Source organism: Aulostomus chinensis, chromosome 9, assembly GCF_037954235.1.
Source record: "Aulostomus chinensis isolate RoL2024-O1b breed Wild chromosome 9, RoL_Achi_v1.0, whole genome shotgun sequence".
Classification (NCBI taxonomy): Eukaryota; Metazoa; Chordata; class Actinopteri; order Syngnathiformes; family Aulostomidae; genus Aulostomus; species Aulostomus chinensis.
The window spans coordinates 6,867,064-6,880,541 of record NC_141328.1 but is presented as its reverse complement, the minus strand read 5'-3'; the positions used below and the strand labels follow the sequence as shown (position 1 = coordinate 6,880,541).

General features: G+C 41.6%; 1 protein-coding gene and 1 pseudogene across 8 annotated transcripts in view; both read left to right on the top strand.

Moving 5' to 3' along the window:
- camta1a (calmodulin binding transcription activator 1a) overlaps nucleotides 1-13,478 on the top strand; it is a 306,871-nt gene that overhangs the window by 62,705 nt on the left and 230,688 nt on the right. The gene's annotated exons all lie outside the window — the stretch shown is intronic.
- On the top strand, nucleotides 11,458-12,946 carry LOC147255612 (eukaryotic initiation factor 4A-I pseudogene; annotated as a pseudogene).

Sequence of the window (13,478 nt, the reverse complement as noted above, 5' to 3'; positions counted from 1 at the left end):
TCTTTATTATTAAGGCTAACTGTCAGTAAGGGCTCATGCTCTCGCTCTATCATTTTTGTAACTGAGAAGCTTGTTGAGCTTGTAATTTTTTTTGTGCTCAAAGGATCTTCCTGTGAAGTGTTAAAAGCAGCTTGTGGTCAGGTTAGGTGTGCATGGCTGGCACATCAAATCAAGATGAAATGAAATGGAATGATCAATTTGCCCTGCATTAATCCCTCCTCTCCTGCTGCATCCTATTGATTTTCTTGTTCAGCTTCCCTGATAACAAGAATCATTTAAAGGTCACATTTTGATGTCTGTCAAAAAGAAAACATTCTTAATGCATTGTGAGTGGCCTTTAAGGCTGATGTTTGTCAGAAAGCACAGACTGAATCTTGGGACCGCAGACATACTGAAAACGAGCTAAACAGCTCCAAATGCAGTGTTTACGAAGTTTACAGGGGAGATACCACCCTCGCTGAACTGTTATAAAGATAATTACTAGAAAATTTCCCTTTAAGGTAATAATTATGATATATACCAAAATTATTTCCATCCAAGCATACATTTTTAATTCATCTGAGGACTGCCGACTGTGCAAAAACCCACTGGTAATGCTTTTGCTTAAAATAACTTGCTGTCCTGATGGACATGCAAAAATATTGCTAATGAGAGTGCCAGGGATGTGTTGCCTTTGCTCAAGACTCCAGTAGTCGACCTTATTTTTTATCTCCCAAAAAATTAAAGATCTTTCCATCATGCCGCCTTTACTCTGTTGTGAATGTCAGTGTTAGGTCCTGATGCTAGATGAGACACACACACACACACACACACACACACACACACACACACACACACACACACACACACCACTGTATGAAAACAATAACTGCTCAGACCAGTTCCCCTGGTTTTCAACATCCAGCACTGACCTTTACTTGCTCCTGCTCCAGGATATAGAGCTGTGCATCATGGGCCACTGCCTCAGGCACAAAGGATTCTGGGCGGGAGATGTCTTCAGGGAGAGTCTGATCAAACGGAAAACGGGCACAGTTATCAAAGCAACTGCGCTTCTGTTTGTACAGTTTTTGTCAATTCATTTACACAGTCTTGATTTGGTTTTAGAGTTGTTTTGTCAGTGGTCAATAAAAAAAACACCACTCTTCCACCGACCAAAAACCCCAGCTAACATCTACAATTTGCGGCAACTTTCTGGTGCTGTTCTATAACACTTGTTGTCTTATACCTGTTCAAAATACAGTTTTCTGGTGCATTCCTGAATTCAAATGACCCCTCCAGAAAACAAAAACAAAAAACAAAACCAACAACCAAAAGAGATGTCAGTGTGTTTTTTGCAGATTTACTCTGGTTTAAGAAAACCCACATTCCCCTATGTGTTGTGGAAAAGGGTCAAATTTAAACAGTCAGGGAAAAAGTATCTCTTCTTAAAATGCATTTAATATTAATTCCTTGCACGATGCAGATATTTCAGTCTCTGCTCTTTTTTTTTTTTAAACCTATGCATCTGATTTCATAATACAGAACATACGTTCATGTGCAAGCGACCAACAAATTCAAAATGCCGAAGACACCAGTGGAGGGTGTGAAATTAACACATTAATAAAGTATATATATCAAGAGGTTATAAAGGTGTACGGTTGAGTTGGTGCACGCTTCAGTAATGGCTGAGCCCATCAGCCTCACTCATCTCCTTTAAAATCCGTTTAATGGGCCAAGAGGAGCGTCCCGACCCGCTTGTCCTGAGCAAGAACTGCCCTACTCTGGTCTTAATAGCAAAAATACAGGACTGAAAATCTGATATTATCAAAAATGCTTTCAAGGGCAGTATGTTCATTTACATAGAAATTCCCGTCTGTGGCTTGTTTTCTGGAAAATGATGATATGTGCATACGTTATGTATGAAAAATATGTTTTTGTTATAGCCGCATAGTTTTCCATTTATTTTAAAGCTTAAGAAATAGAAGAAAGTGTTGCAGAAGTGTACAGTATGTAACAGTAGGTTTTATCTATTTATTAGAGCCTAGTTTATTGTCAGGAGACTTGATGAATTAATTGTGTAGTAAACACTGTTTGAGATGCGTATTCAGCTGGCATCCAACTGCACCTTTAGTTGTATTTTGATCAGAATATAAGCGAAAAAGCCCCCCCCCCCCAAAAAAAACAACATGTCTGTGTGTACAGAATATCCGCTCTGTGTTTGTGTTTTGACTTGCTATTTCTTGTGATACGACACGTTGAAAGAGAAGCACGTCGGAGAAATTAAGAAAAAAGAGCAGTGTAATGAAACATTGTCAATACTAGACGAGTGCCCCTGGTTTCCATGTCTTTGTGTTTTTGCTCCACCATTATTGTTTTTGTCTACTGGGGCCCCAAATAGAGGGTAAAGAGAGCTGACTGAGTTTAGGAGAAGAGGAGCACCGAGCCCTTCCACTCACTTTGCCCGGGTCAATATAAAACCTCATTACTGGGGTGTCATAGAAAATTTGTGCACTTTCTGCTCCATCTAGCAGCAATTTTGCTGGATAAGCACTGCTCTCGTTTGGCCCGTTTTAAGCATTTTCACTAAAGAAAGGCTTGCAAACAGGAAGCCATCGCTTTCCACACAGGGGTCCTGGCAGCCCAAATCCCCCCAGCGCTGCCTCTGCTCTTATATGTGCTGCGTAGTGTTTGTGTGCATGTGTGCCTTTGTGCACGTTTTGACTCCTTATGTTGTCTTTGGTTAGTGCGGCCTACATTTGTGATGTCTGGAGAGCAATTTAAGATGACGATTTGGCCGTCACATTTGCCATTCTTATTTTTTTTTTCTTGGCTATGAATTTTGATAGCTGACAATGAATTCATGTAACATGCATGTACATGGATTTCCAACATACTTACTGTATCCTGCTTTAGCATAATCAGTCCGTGAGTAATCCCGTTATTGCGCTCGTTTTTAAGACCACTGATGTGTAGGGTTTTAACTTAGCTTAAATTTTTTTTTTTAACCATCTGAAATATACATGTGACCTCATCATTTCTCCTCCTTCCTGATGTCAAAAGGAATGCAATATACCTTTTTTTTATCCACTGGGTAACTGATGGCGACATTGGAACGCTATTCATATGATGTTTTTCCTCTCATCTGTGCAAAATTGAATTTTATGAAAGCAAACAGAATGACATGTTTATAAATATGGATGCCTGCCTTCTGGACAGGCTTCTCAGCCATGTCATGTTGGTCCCATGGTGGTACCTTGTAATTTTAGAGAGTGGCGAAGGTAGAAAAATGTGCTGTTTGGCCATCCTGTAAAGTGTCCCCCCCCCCTTTTTTTCCCTTCTATTTATGTGGAATTGCAGAGACAGTATCCGAACAGAACATACACAACAAAGATCCTGCATAAAACATGATCAGATAAAAGTCAAATGTGCAGAGAACACCAGAAAGGTCAGAAAGAACTCTGGCCATAATTATAGAGGTAGAATTTGCCAGGATTCCTCTAATTAAACCACAAAAAAACCCCTCCAGTCTTGACCTCCCCCTTGTGCCTGCAGATCCACCATAAGCTTGAGTATTAATCATGGGGAGGGGGGAGGGGAGGCACAGACTTGTCTGGCCAGGGCTGTTGTAGTAACAGAGTGTACTTTAAAACATAGAAATGCACCCACTTCAACCATATTATTACCAAGAATAAATGAGAAAAAAGACAAGAAGAAGATCAAGACATAAAGCTGGATGGAGTTGAATGTTGTGGAGCTTCTTGTCGGAATAAGGACTGATATCAATCAGGGTGTGCTGAGTGTAGTAGGAGCTTTTTTATCACTCGGTCTTCTTTGACATATACAGGAAAAAAGGCATCAAAGGTGGGCTGTGCTCTTGTAAGTCTGATAGGATGCTCATTTTTTGAATTTTTCTCTTGTTAACCACCAATTAATCATTATTAGATTAAAATGTAGAACGAGTGTTTGTATTCAATTGTTTTCATATAACAAAACAAACAAACAGACAAAAAAAACAAAAACCACATACATCGGAGGGAGATTATGTAGATACAGAATATGAAAACAGTATCATCAAAATCCATTCATAAATTTTCTTCCCAACCATTGGAAACAGTTCTTCCAGGTTATGCATCATTGTGAATTTTTCTGAAAATTCATCTCTGATGTGTGCAGAAATGCAGTTAATAGTCTTAGAACAGTCTCCAGCATTCAGGATTTACCATTTAATCCAGATCACCTCCAAAAGTGAATCACTGTTTCCCTGTGATGTTATCTATTTTTTCCACCAAATGCCATTAAAATCCTCCCCTGCTAACAAAAAACAAACCGTAACCCCCTTGGTGGAGGTAAAAACAGATTAAAAACTAAAACATACATTTAATCCACCAGCATTGAGAAGGCTGCACTGAAACCTTCTCCTGGTTGATGCCCTTGGCTAATTAATGTTCAAAAACTGCCAACCAACTAGCAAAACCGATCTTTTTACTCTGAGTTTTTTCAAACTGAGGCTGTGTTTTCCTCACTCCTCAGAATAACAGACAGCTTGTCAGCACGGCTATGCAATGGTTAGCACTGTCGCCTCACAGCAAGAAAGTTCTGGGTTCAAGCCCCGGCTAGGGCACGGGATCTTTCTGTGCCTGCATGGGTTCTCTCTGGTACTCCAGCTTCCTCCCACAGTCCAAAGACATCAAGAGGGGACAAGGTTAACTGAATACACTAAACTGACCGTAGGCATGGCAGTGAGTGTGAATGGTTGTCTGTCTATATGTGTTGGCCCTGTGATGGACTGGCGACCCATCCAGGGTGAACCCTGCCTCTCACCCGAAGGCTGCTGGGATAGGCTCCAGGCCCCCCGCGACCCTTAACAGGATAAGCAGTAGAAAATGGAAATGGATGGATGGATGGATGGAGATATATATATATGTATGTGTGTGTGTGTGTATACATTCATATATGTATAAAATCTTTTTTACAGTTGAATTAATATTAATCATCTGTTAAACTATGAACATCCCTGGTCTCAATCGCAGCCCCGCACATGTTAAAGTTAATGCTGCATCAAGCTGTGTCCCACCTGCCGGGTGACCTGTTAGTGAGTGTGTGCACATCTGTGTGTTTGTGCAGGAATCATGCAGCTCACCTCCAGGGGCGTGTCCGTAGGTGTCTGCTTGTTGTTCTTGTTAGTGCCGGATGACTGGTGATGATCTGACTGATCCCCTTTGAGCTTACAAATGTGAAGCACATACTGCCTGCGGGGAGAAGAAGCAGCAACAGCAACATTTAAAAATTTACTTGAGATCAGCACAAAGCTGCATTTACAGCTGTTAACGCAGAAACTTGTTGTTTTTCACTGAAATTATTACTATTGTGGCAAAGATTGTATGCACCAGACCCAAGACACTGCAGTCATACCTGCAGTATCGGGTATTTATAAAAAGAAAACACAAGGTATTACTTAGCAGTCTAGGAGGTACATTACTGGCCAATTTTCAAATGAATTAATTTGAAAGAAATGATTTCTGTCTTAATTTCTTCTCAGTCAAGAAATGCTCTCTCCAGATAATATAATCCAACAAGCAAAGTTTGATGTTGCAGGCTTGCTTCGTTCAGCACATCATACATTTAGCAGTTTTGAGTCCCTGCACACATGAGGTTTTTGAATCTGAAAGTGAAGACTTTTGGCACGGTTGTGGCTGTTGATCTCATCTTGTCTTGCGCTTAAGGGTGTAACGGTATCAAGTAACTGTGTCGCTTTGGTTGATAATATTGGGATTTTGCATGAAGGATCTCTGTATCCCACCGTGGGCCAATATCACTTCCTGCACCCATCATGTCAAGAAAGCACAGTGTAATTCCGATGTAACACAAATTCCGTTAACTACATCAAGCAGCCTTCCTTTAACCAATATGACGATGACTATTCATCATATTCTCAAGCCAGGACTCGCATCAAAAGAAGTTGATTACAAAGTGAAGTTACAAAGATGTAAAAGATCTGATCATGTCGTTTTTTTGTTTTACGATGAATCTGCTCACCTCGCCTACTGTATAGCCAAAGAATCACTAGGTTCTAAAATCCTTTCTGACCAAATCTGAGATGCATCTGGTTGACTCGCTCATCAAAGAAACAACAACAACATGTCACTACACTATGACTAATCTGCCACAAAATTGAATGGGTTTCCTCCTCTGACATCGATGAGAACCTGTTGCAAAGTGTCGAACGCCACTGAAAACATGACGTGCTCGGCGGAGGTAACATCATGCTGTTTTAATACAAAAGAGCTTGACATCATTCCCAGCTAGGACTCGCATGCTCAGACATTTGACTGTTAGAAATAACATAATTTTATATAACTTCAGTCCTCATATGTAAAGTCATGTCTGTACCTATTTTTAATCTTAAGTGCAGTTTCAAGTCACAGGTAATCAAACCAGCTACCCTAGTCCTTGCCTCCGGTTCTATGCACACAGTCACACATTAGTTTACTTCGGTATGAGGCTCAATTTCAGTCTGGTATCAGGGTTGTTATTTATTGTACTTTTTTTTTTTTTTAACAGCATCCAGGCAGCTAACTGGATACATCCTCCGGCACTGAATGATAAATGCCAAAAAAATCACATTTCATCCTTTGCCCGGTTTACCTCTCTGCTTCACTCTGAAAATCGTGCTGAAAGTGTGGTGAAGAGATCAGTAGGATGCATGTACGCTGGCTACATTGGAGAGAGCCTTGGATACATAGTGTTCAACAGTTATTCTCTTTACAAACGCTACTCACCTGATGAGCTTCAGCTTTAACAATCGACCTGCTGAAATGACAACATGCTGTCAGCAAGGGCTCCTTAAATTTGTCGGGCTCTGATGGGAAGTGTCAGCTGTGTTTTGCTTTTTTTCAGAGATGCAGCAAGATGTCTTGCTGTTTCTGACCTGCTGATTCTGATTTCCTCTCTTCCTGAGAAAAAAAAAGGCTGCATAAGTCACAGCATAAACAAACATAACTTTTTAACAAAAAAGTGACAGGTTTTCTGACTCTCACTGTGACAGTTCTAACAATCTTGACTCTTTGGTGTTGTGATCAGTGAGCCATGTGGACCCGGGTTTTCAAAATAATCAACAAAATAAAAATCTTTTCACTTCTCCAGGTTAGGGGATGGTGCCTGTATGGATTAAGTCCGACTGAAAACATTTGATATTTTATCACACTTACACACTCAGAGGAAATTGCGATGATATGTTGCTTTGTTCATAGTCTTTCCATTAATGTAATTCAATTTAGCATTTAGTATTTAACAGTTTGAGGTATCTCTTGAGAAAAGGTTGATAGAAACAGCGAAATGTAAAAAAAAAGCAAAAGATCCAATCTTGAAAAGAAAAATTTTCAAGCTTCTGTAAATTGGTTTTCGCATTATTTCGAAAATGTCCCTCACAGCAAATGGAATATTCTTAATTCAAATATGTTCTAATGTGGTAAATTTTCACGGTAATGACACACGTCGGAACCTAGCAGGTACTCAAGCACAACTAAGACTTGTCAACCCAAAGGTAATTCCTCAAGAACTCCATTTTCATTGACAGACTTCTTCTAATTTAAATTTTTTTTTTTAATTTTTTACAGCCAACGTTGCCAGCGATGCCACCTTTTGCGACATAGCCACATTTTGCTTCAAATTAACTTGACATTAAATGGAAACACACACCTACCTTGAACCGTCCTGCTGCTTGTGTTTATGAATGACACCGTTGCAGAATCAGACAGCGTCTGAGACTGATCGACTGGCCTCCTGTCATGGACGATTACAGTTCAAAACCGGACGACTTCATGCAGTCACCAGCTGATTGTGATTTATGGAGTCAAAAAAAAAAAAATTTAAGTCATAAGGTGCTAAGAGAGGAACCGGCGTATTTCCCCAACAAATCACTGCCACAAGTGTATGTGCAGTGTTAATTGTGTGTTATACTGCACCGTACGAGGTGACGTATAAAAGCAAACCATCCAGTGAATTGACTTGTACATATTTCAACACAGCCTGAATGCCCTATCAGGGTCTCGGGCTGTGTTGTGTTGTGTTGGGTTCTCCATTGGCCTGTTGTGGGAGTAGAACCCCGGGGCTCACTGAGCCACATAACCGCCCCTGTCAGAGGAGGCCTACTTGCTGGCTGGAGCAGCCATAGAGAGTATGTGGCCTTCGCAGTTAATCATAACGCCGACTCACTCTTGCTTGATTGTATTGGCGGCTCCAGGGATCTGCCATAATTGGATCCTTGTAAGTGGGATGGAGGAGCTAAACAACCAGATTGCTGTTTGTTTATACCTTTTCATATATTAGTAACGTGCCGAGACTTCTCAAGCAGTCTGGGAATTGTCTCACTGTTTGCCGCTCTAATTAGTAATTCATTCTTAACATATGCCTCAATTGTGGCCCTATCCAGCTATTTGTGATTAACTCCTCCTTAATTAGAGTTTCTCACGCAGACTTTCTCTCTGCATGGATGGATGGTGGGCCCTTGAACACCACCAGTATGCTGTGTGGGTTCACGTGACAAAAAAGGTGCCCTTCATAGACATTTTCTTGGCTTGGACTGGAAATTAGAGATATGCCCCCCCCCCCCCCCCCAAGGATGTCCTGTAGATGTGGGGGCAACACAAATCTGTATTTTCTGAAAAGCACAAATAATCAACCAACTACTGATTTGCAAAAAAATTTTTAAACGTGAAATAACTTCACGTTGTGAGCTCTTACGAGCAGTCTTGTGTAATGGAGTTGTGTAAACCTGATGTTTATTTGAATCAACCAATGCAAAGCATGACAAATGCTTCAGCTAGAGAGGTGTGATACATCGGAGCTTATGCTTGATTTCGATGCATGAAAATACAAACATGGTGTGAAATCATCACTTCCAGTCCACTGGCTGAGTTTTGAATTAAATGATGTATTAAAAGAAACATTGCAGATAGGTGTTTTAACTGGTTTGGAATATCAAAGTGCTTAATAAGAGGCAGTGATGCATTGTATTCTCAGATTTCAGTCCTTGACAGTCGCAGCAGCACAAACAACATCATCTAACAATTTCGCACCTCTCTAATAAACTGCCCAATGCTTTGACACCCGAAATTAATCAGCTAGTATTAAAGATTTTTATTTGTTCCTTTGCAATAATTAGGAGTCCTGATTCTACCTGATGTGTTTGATGTGGGCATGTGTAGATTTATATGTCAAGGGATTTCTACGATGGAAAACTGCAGCCACCTTAAATGGAAACTTTGCAAAATTAATCAAATAGTCTTCAGATTGGAGAACCCTAATACCAAAAGCTAGTAATTAAAAGGCAACAGCTTTACCGATTAACTGCGGAATGGAGTATGTGGGGAAACACATGCGGGGAATGGGGCATTTTGTCACATAACCCTGAGTCCCCCCACAGATAAAGCTCATTTTCTCTAGCAGTGGGGTAGAAAGAGTGGAGAACACAGCCCATTTGGTTTTGGCCTCACATGGGGCCCACAGGGGTAGCCAGCATTTTATTTAAGGTCACCAGGAATAAATGGGATTCAGGCTGTGTCTGGCAGGTTGCAGTGGACACGGCGCAGGCTGGGCCCTTCCAACCCCTGCTGCCCCCAGGCTCTCTCTCCATCTCTTTTCGCAGGTCTTTTCCTGCCTTCCATTTCACTGTCTGGAGCCCCGACTAAATACCTCACAACTCTCCTACTTCCAATACCAGCTCTGTGTCAAAGGGTAATAGCATGTTAAAATCCCCCTCAGGTTGTTCAAAAGGGCGAGTGCAGAAAAAAGGTTCCCAATAGAAAAGCTCTTAATTCCAGTTAGCTCAATAATGAGAAACAAAAGCAGGAGGCATGGGGAGGGCCTGCATTGTTGGCTGTGCTTCGTGTGATACATGAAACACCGGCACCCCACGGTAGACCACATCAGATGATCCTCTGTGGGGTGACACTTCGCTTGAGCCACTCTGTCATAAAGCCCGCATTAGGCTTTCAGGGGAACAAGTGGCCATCACAGTCTAAGGGCTTTTCTCTCAGGTGGAGGCAACAAACAGCCACAGAAATGGATCTGGCTGCCAGTCAAGCTTTGTATCAGTGACTGTGCTTTTGAGGAAATATGAGAGGCTGGACTGCTGTCCCATCACAGCATGATTCAGAGTGAGAGGGATTGGAGCTCACATTGAAGCCAAGCTGCTCTGCAGAGCTGTTAATATGTGAGTGGGCCATGTGTTGTGGTGAGAATAGTGGAGACACGGGAGAGGAAGCCCCTGGTTGCTCTACCTCCAGACTAAGACATACTGCACAAGTGCTAAACGGGGACTAACGTCTTTCTCATATCTGTCAAGTGATCTGCTTAATCACTTGTCACTATTTCTGTCTCATTATCTCCTAATGTCTTTTAATGTCTTAAATGTGTGAACAAGAAAAAAAAAAAAGCGTCGCAGCAACACACTCGTTAGAGATGAATTCATCATGCATCTCAAAAGCAGCAAATTCCATATTAAAACAGAGAGATAAACACTGATATAAAGTCGTTATATTTAATTTTCAGTTAATGTTTTTGTTATGTCATATCAAGGGGCCTACTCGAACATTGAATACCAACATTGATGCACATGTACAATACCCAAGTAAGTGTTGCTCCTGATTGGGCCTGAATCCTTCTACTGCAATGTTAATTTAAAATGTATTATTTATTTAAAATAAGCACTTTATTCAAAATACAAACTGACCCCCCCTTGTCTTCCCTATCCTGTCCCTGTTCTCTCTTCCTATCCACTCCTGAGCCTCAGTCCGGTAGCTTTATCAATGAACCAATACCATTCCAAATAAAATTAAGCACAAATGGCGATAGGAGTTTGTCAGATTCCTCCTTTGCAGAGTAAAACTGCTTCAGTACAACAAGGCACCAGGAACATTGATACTGCTTGCCCCAGCCGCTGAACAGGACAGGTTTAAAAAAAAAAGAGAGAGAGAGAGAGATCAGCTGATGGTCGACTGATTACAGCAGCTCAGCGATATTTTCCCATGTTTAAGGTCTCTGGTAATACTACCTATGGAGTTCTACAAAAAAAAAAAAGAATAATTTTGTTTAATAAACCTGATTTCAGTAAGAGTCACCCAAATCTGCTATCCCATCTATACTCCATTCATCTGAGTGTCACAGATTAAAGTCAGACCCAAGAGAGAACTGCTGGACAAAAGCCAGCGATCAGAGTCAGTCATTAAAATCAGATCAAAGAGTATCACAGAATTCTTTAACTTTAAACTTCACAATCTGCTTGTGATCACAGACTGAGAACACATTTGGAATTCTGACTTCCACCTCATAATTCCAAATGTGATCCCAGAATTAAGATGGCAGAATGACATCACAGGATGAAATGACAGAATGAGATCACAGAATGAGATGACAGGATGACAACACCGAATGAGATCAAGGGAGGAGACAATATAAGAGAACGCTCAGCTTCAACATTCAGTAAATCTCCTCCTTGGTGCATTATGACATCAAGAACTTTTGCTCCATCTGGTCGAGTGCATCAGGGTCATTCAGCTTATTTTGCAACGATGCCAACTAACCATCATAAGCAAGACAGTGGTCCAGTCCTTGAGAGTAACTGGAACCACACAGTGGACAGTTTTGATAACATGAACCTGCATGGGGCTCTGCTCCGGGGAATTTATGGTTATGGTTTGGAAAAGCCATCTCTTATACAGCAGAAAGCTATCATACCCTGTATCAAGGGGTATGACGTGATTGCCCAGTCCCAGTCTGGCACTGGCAAAACTGCTGCTTTTGCAATTTCAATTCTGCAGAAGCTCAACCTGAGGCACAGGGCCACTCAGGCTCTGATTGTGGCCCCCACCAGGGAGCTGGCTCAACAGATCCAGCGAGTGGTGCTGGCTCTGGGTGACTACATGGGAGTCACCTGCTATGCCTGCACTGGAGGCACCAGCATCCATCGAGAGGCCCAGAGACTGAGGAACGAAGCCCCTCAGATTGTTGTGGGGACCCCCGGTCGAGTCTTGGATATGTTCAACCGCGGACATCTTTGTTCCAGGAGCATCAACATGTTTATTATGGACGAGGCTGACAAAATGCTCAGCCGGGGCTTTAAGGAACAAATATATGATATTTTTCAAGTCCTGCCAAGCAGAGCACAGGTGGTGCTCTTTTCTGCCACAATGCCGTCTGACGTACTGGCAGTTACAAAGAGGTTCATGCGGGATCCTGTCAGGATCCTGGTGAAGACAGAGGAGCTGACCCTGGAGGGCATCCGGCAGTTTTATGTTGATGTCACAAAGGAAGAGTGGAAGCTGGACACCCTCATGGACCTGTATACATCCTTTACTATCACACAGGCAATCATCTTCACCAACACTCGCAGGAAAGTGGAGTGGCTGACTCAGCAGATGGAGTCAAGAGGTTTCACCGTCTCTGCACTGCATGCAGAGATGGACCAGAGCCAGAGGGACGTTATTATGAGGGAGTTCCGCTCAGGATCCAGCAGGGTCCTGATCACAACGGACATTCTGGCCAGAGGCATCGATGTACAACAGGTGTCTTTGGTCATAAACTATGACCTCCCAACAAAGAAGGAGATCTACCTCCACAGGATTGGTCGAGGAGGTCGGTTTGGAAGAAGAGGAGCCGCCATCACTCTGGTGACCAAGGAATGCAGGCGAGCCCTGAAGGACATTGAGACATTCTACAGCACCACCGTTGAGGAGCTGCCCACGGACATACATGACCTGATATAGATGAATGCAAGCATCTATCACCACCCCATCATTTTAGGGGACAGACTTGTGATTTATTGATTGTGTGTGAATAAGTGAAAACGAAATACTTCTGTTTTTGAAAAAAAACAAAAAAAAACAAAACATATTTAAATAGTGTGCAATTCTGGCTGCACCACGCAGCTACAAGAGTAAATTGTTGAATCACCTGTGTCAGCTCATAATGGTTTCTATGGGACTGTTCACACTTTTAACAAATTAAAATGTGTTGAAAACAAAATACAAACTGAGTTTCATCTTGTTGTATGCAGGTATTAATGTGGACCATTAATTACAATCAGCCATGCTCATGCACATATGTAGAAACGACATGATACTGTAATTATACATCAAAATGCATCAATTATGGAATTTACCAAGCATGCATAATCAATGCTTGGTCAACCTTATTTCTCTCTCACAGAAGTCATGAGGCATTTATTTGGGCTCAGCAGAATTGAGCAGATTTTAATAGGTTGTATTTTTCCAAATAGTTTCCTGTAAAGAAATACCCTGCTGATTTTTGTTTGATTTGTAAATTTCTGAGTACTTTGATATATTATTACTACCAATTCACACATAAACACTAGGAAATCAGTTTTAAATTTCAGCTACTTACAAATCGTCAAGCTGCCTGGGACCGCAGCCGTGCATTTACATGATGGATCTAAGGACTAGTGGATTAATGTGTGTTGTCCCTTCTACAGCAGCTCTTAT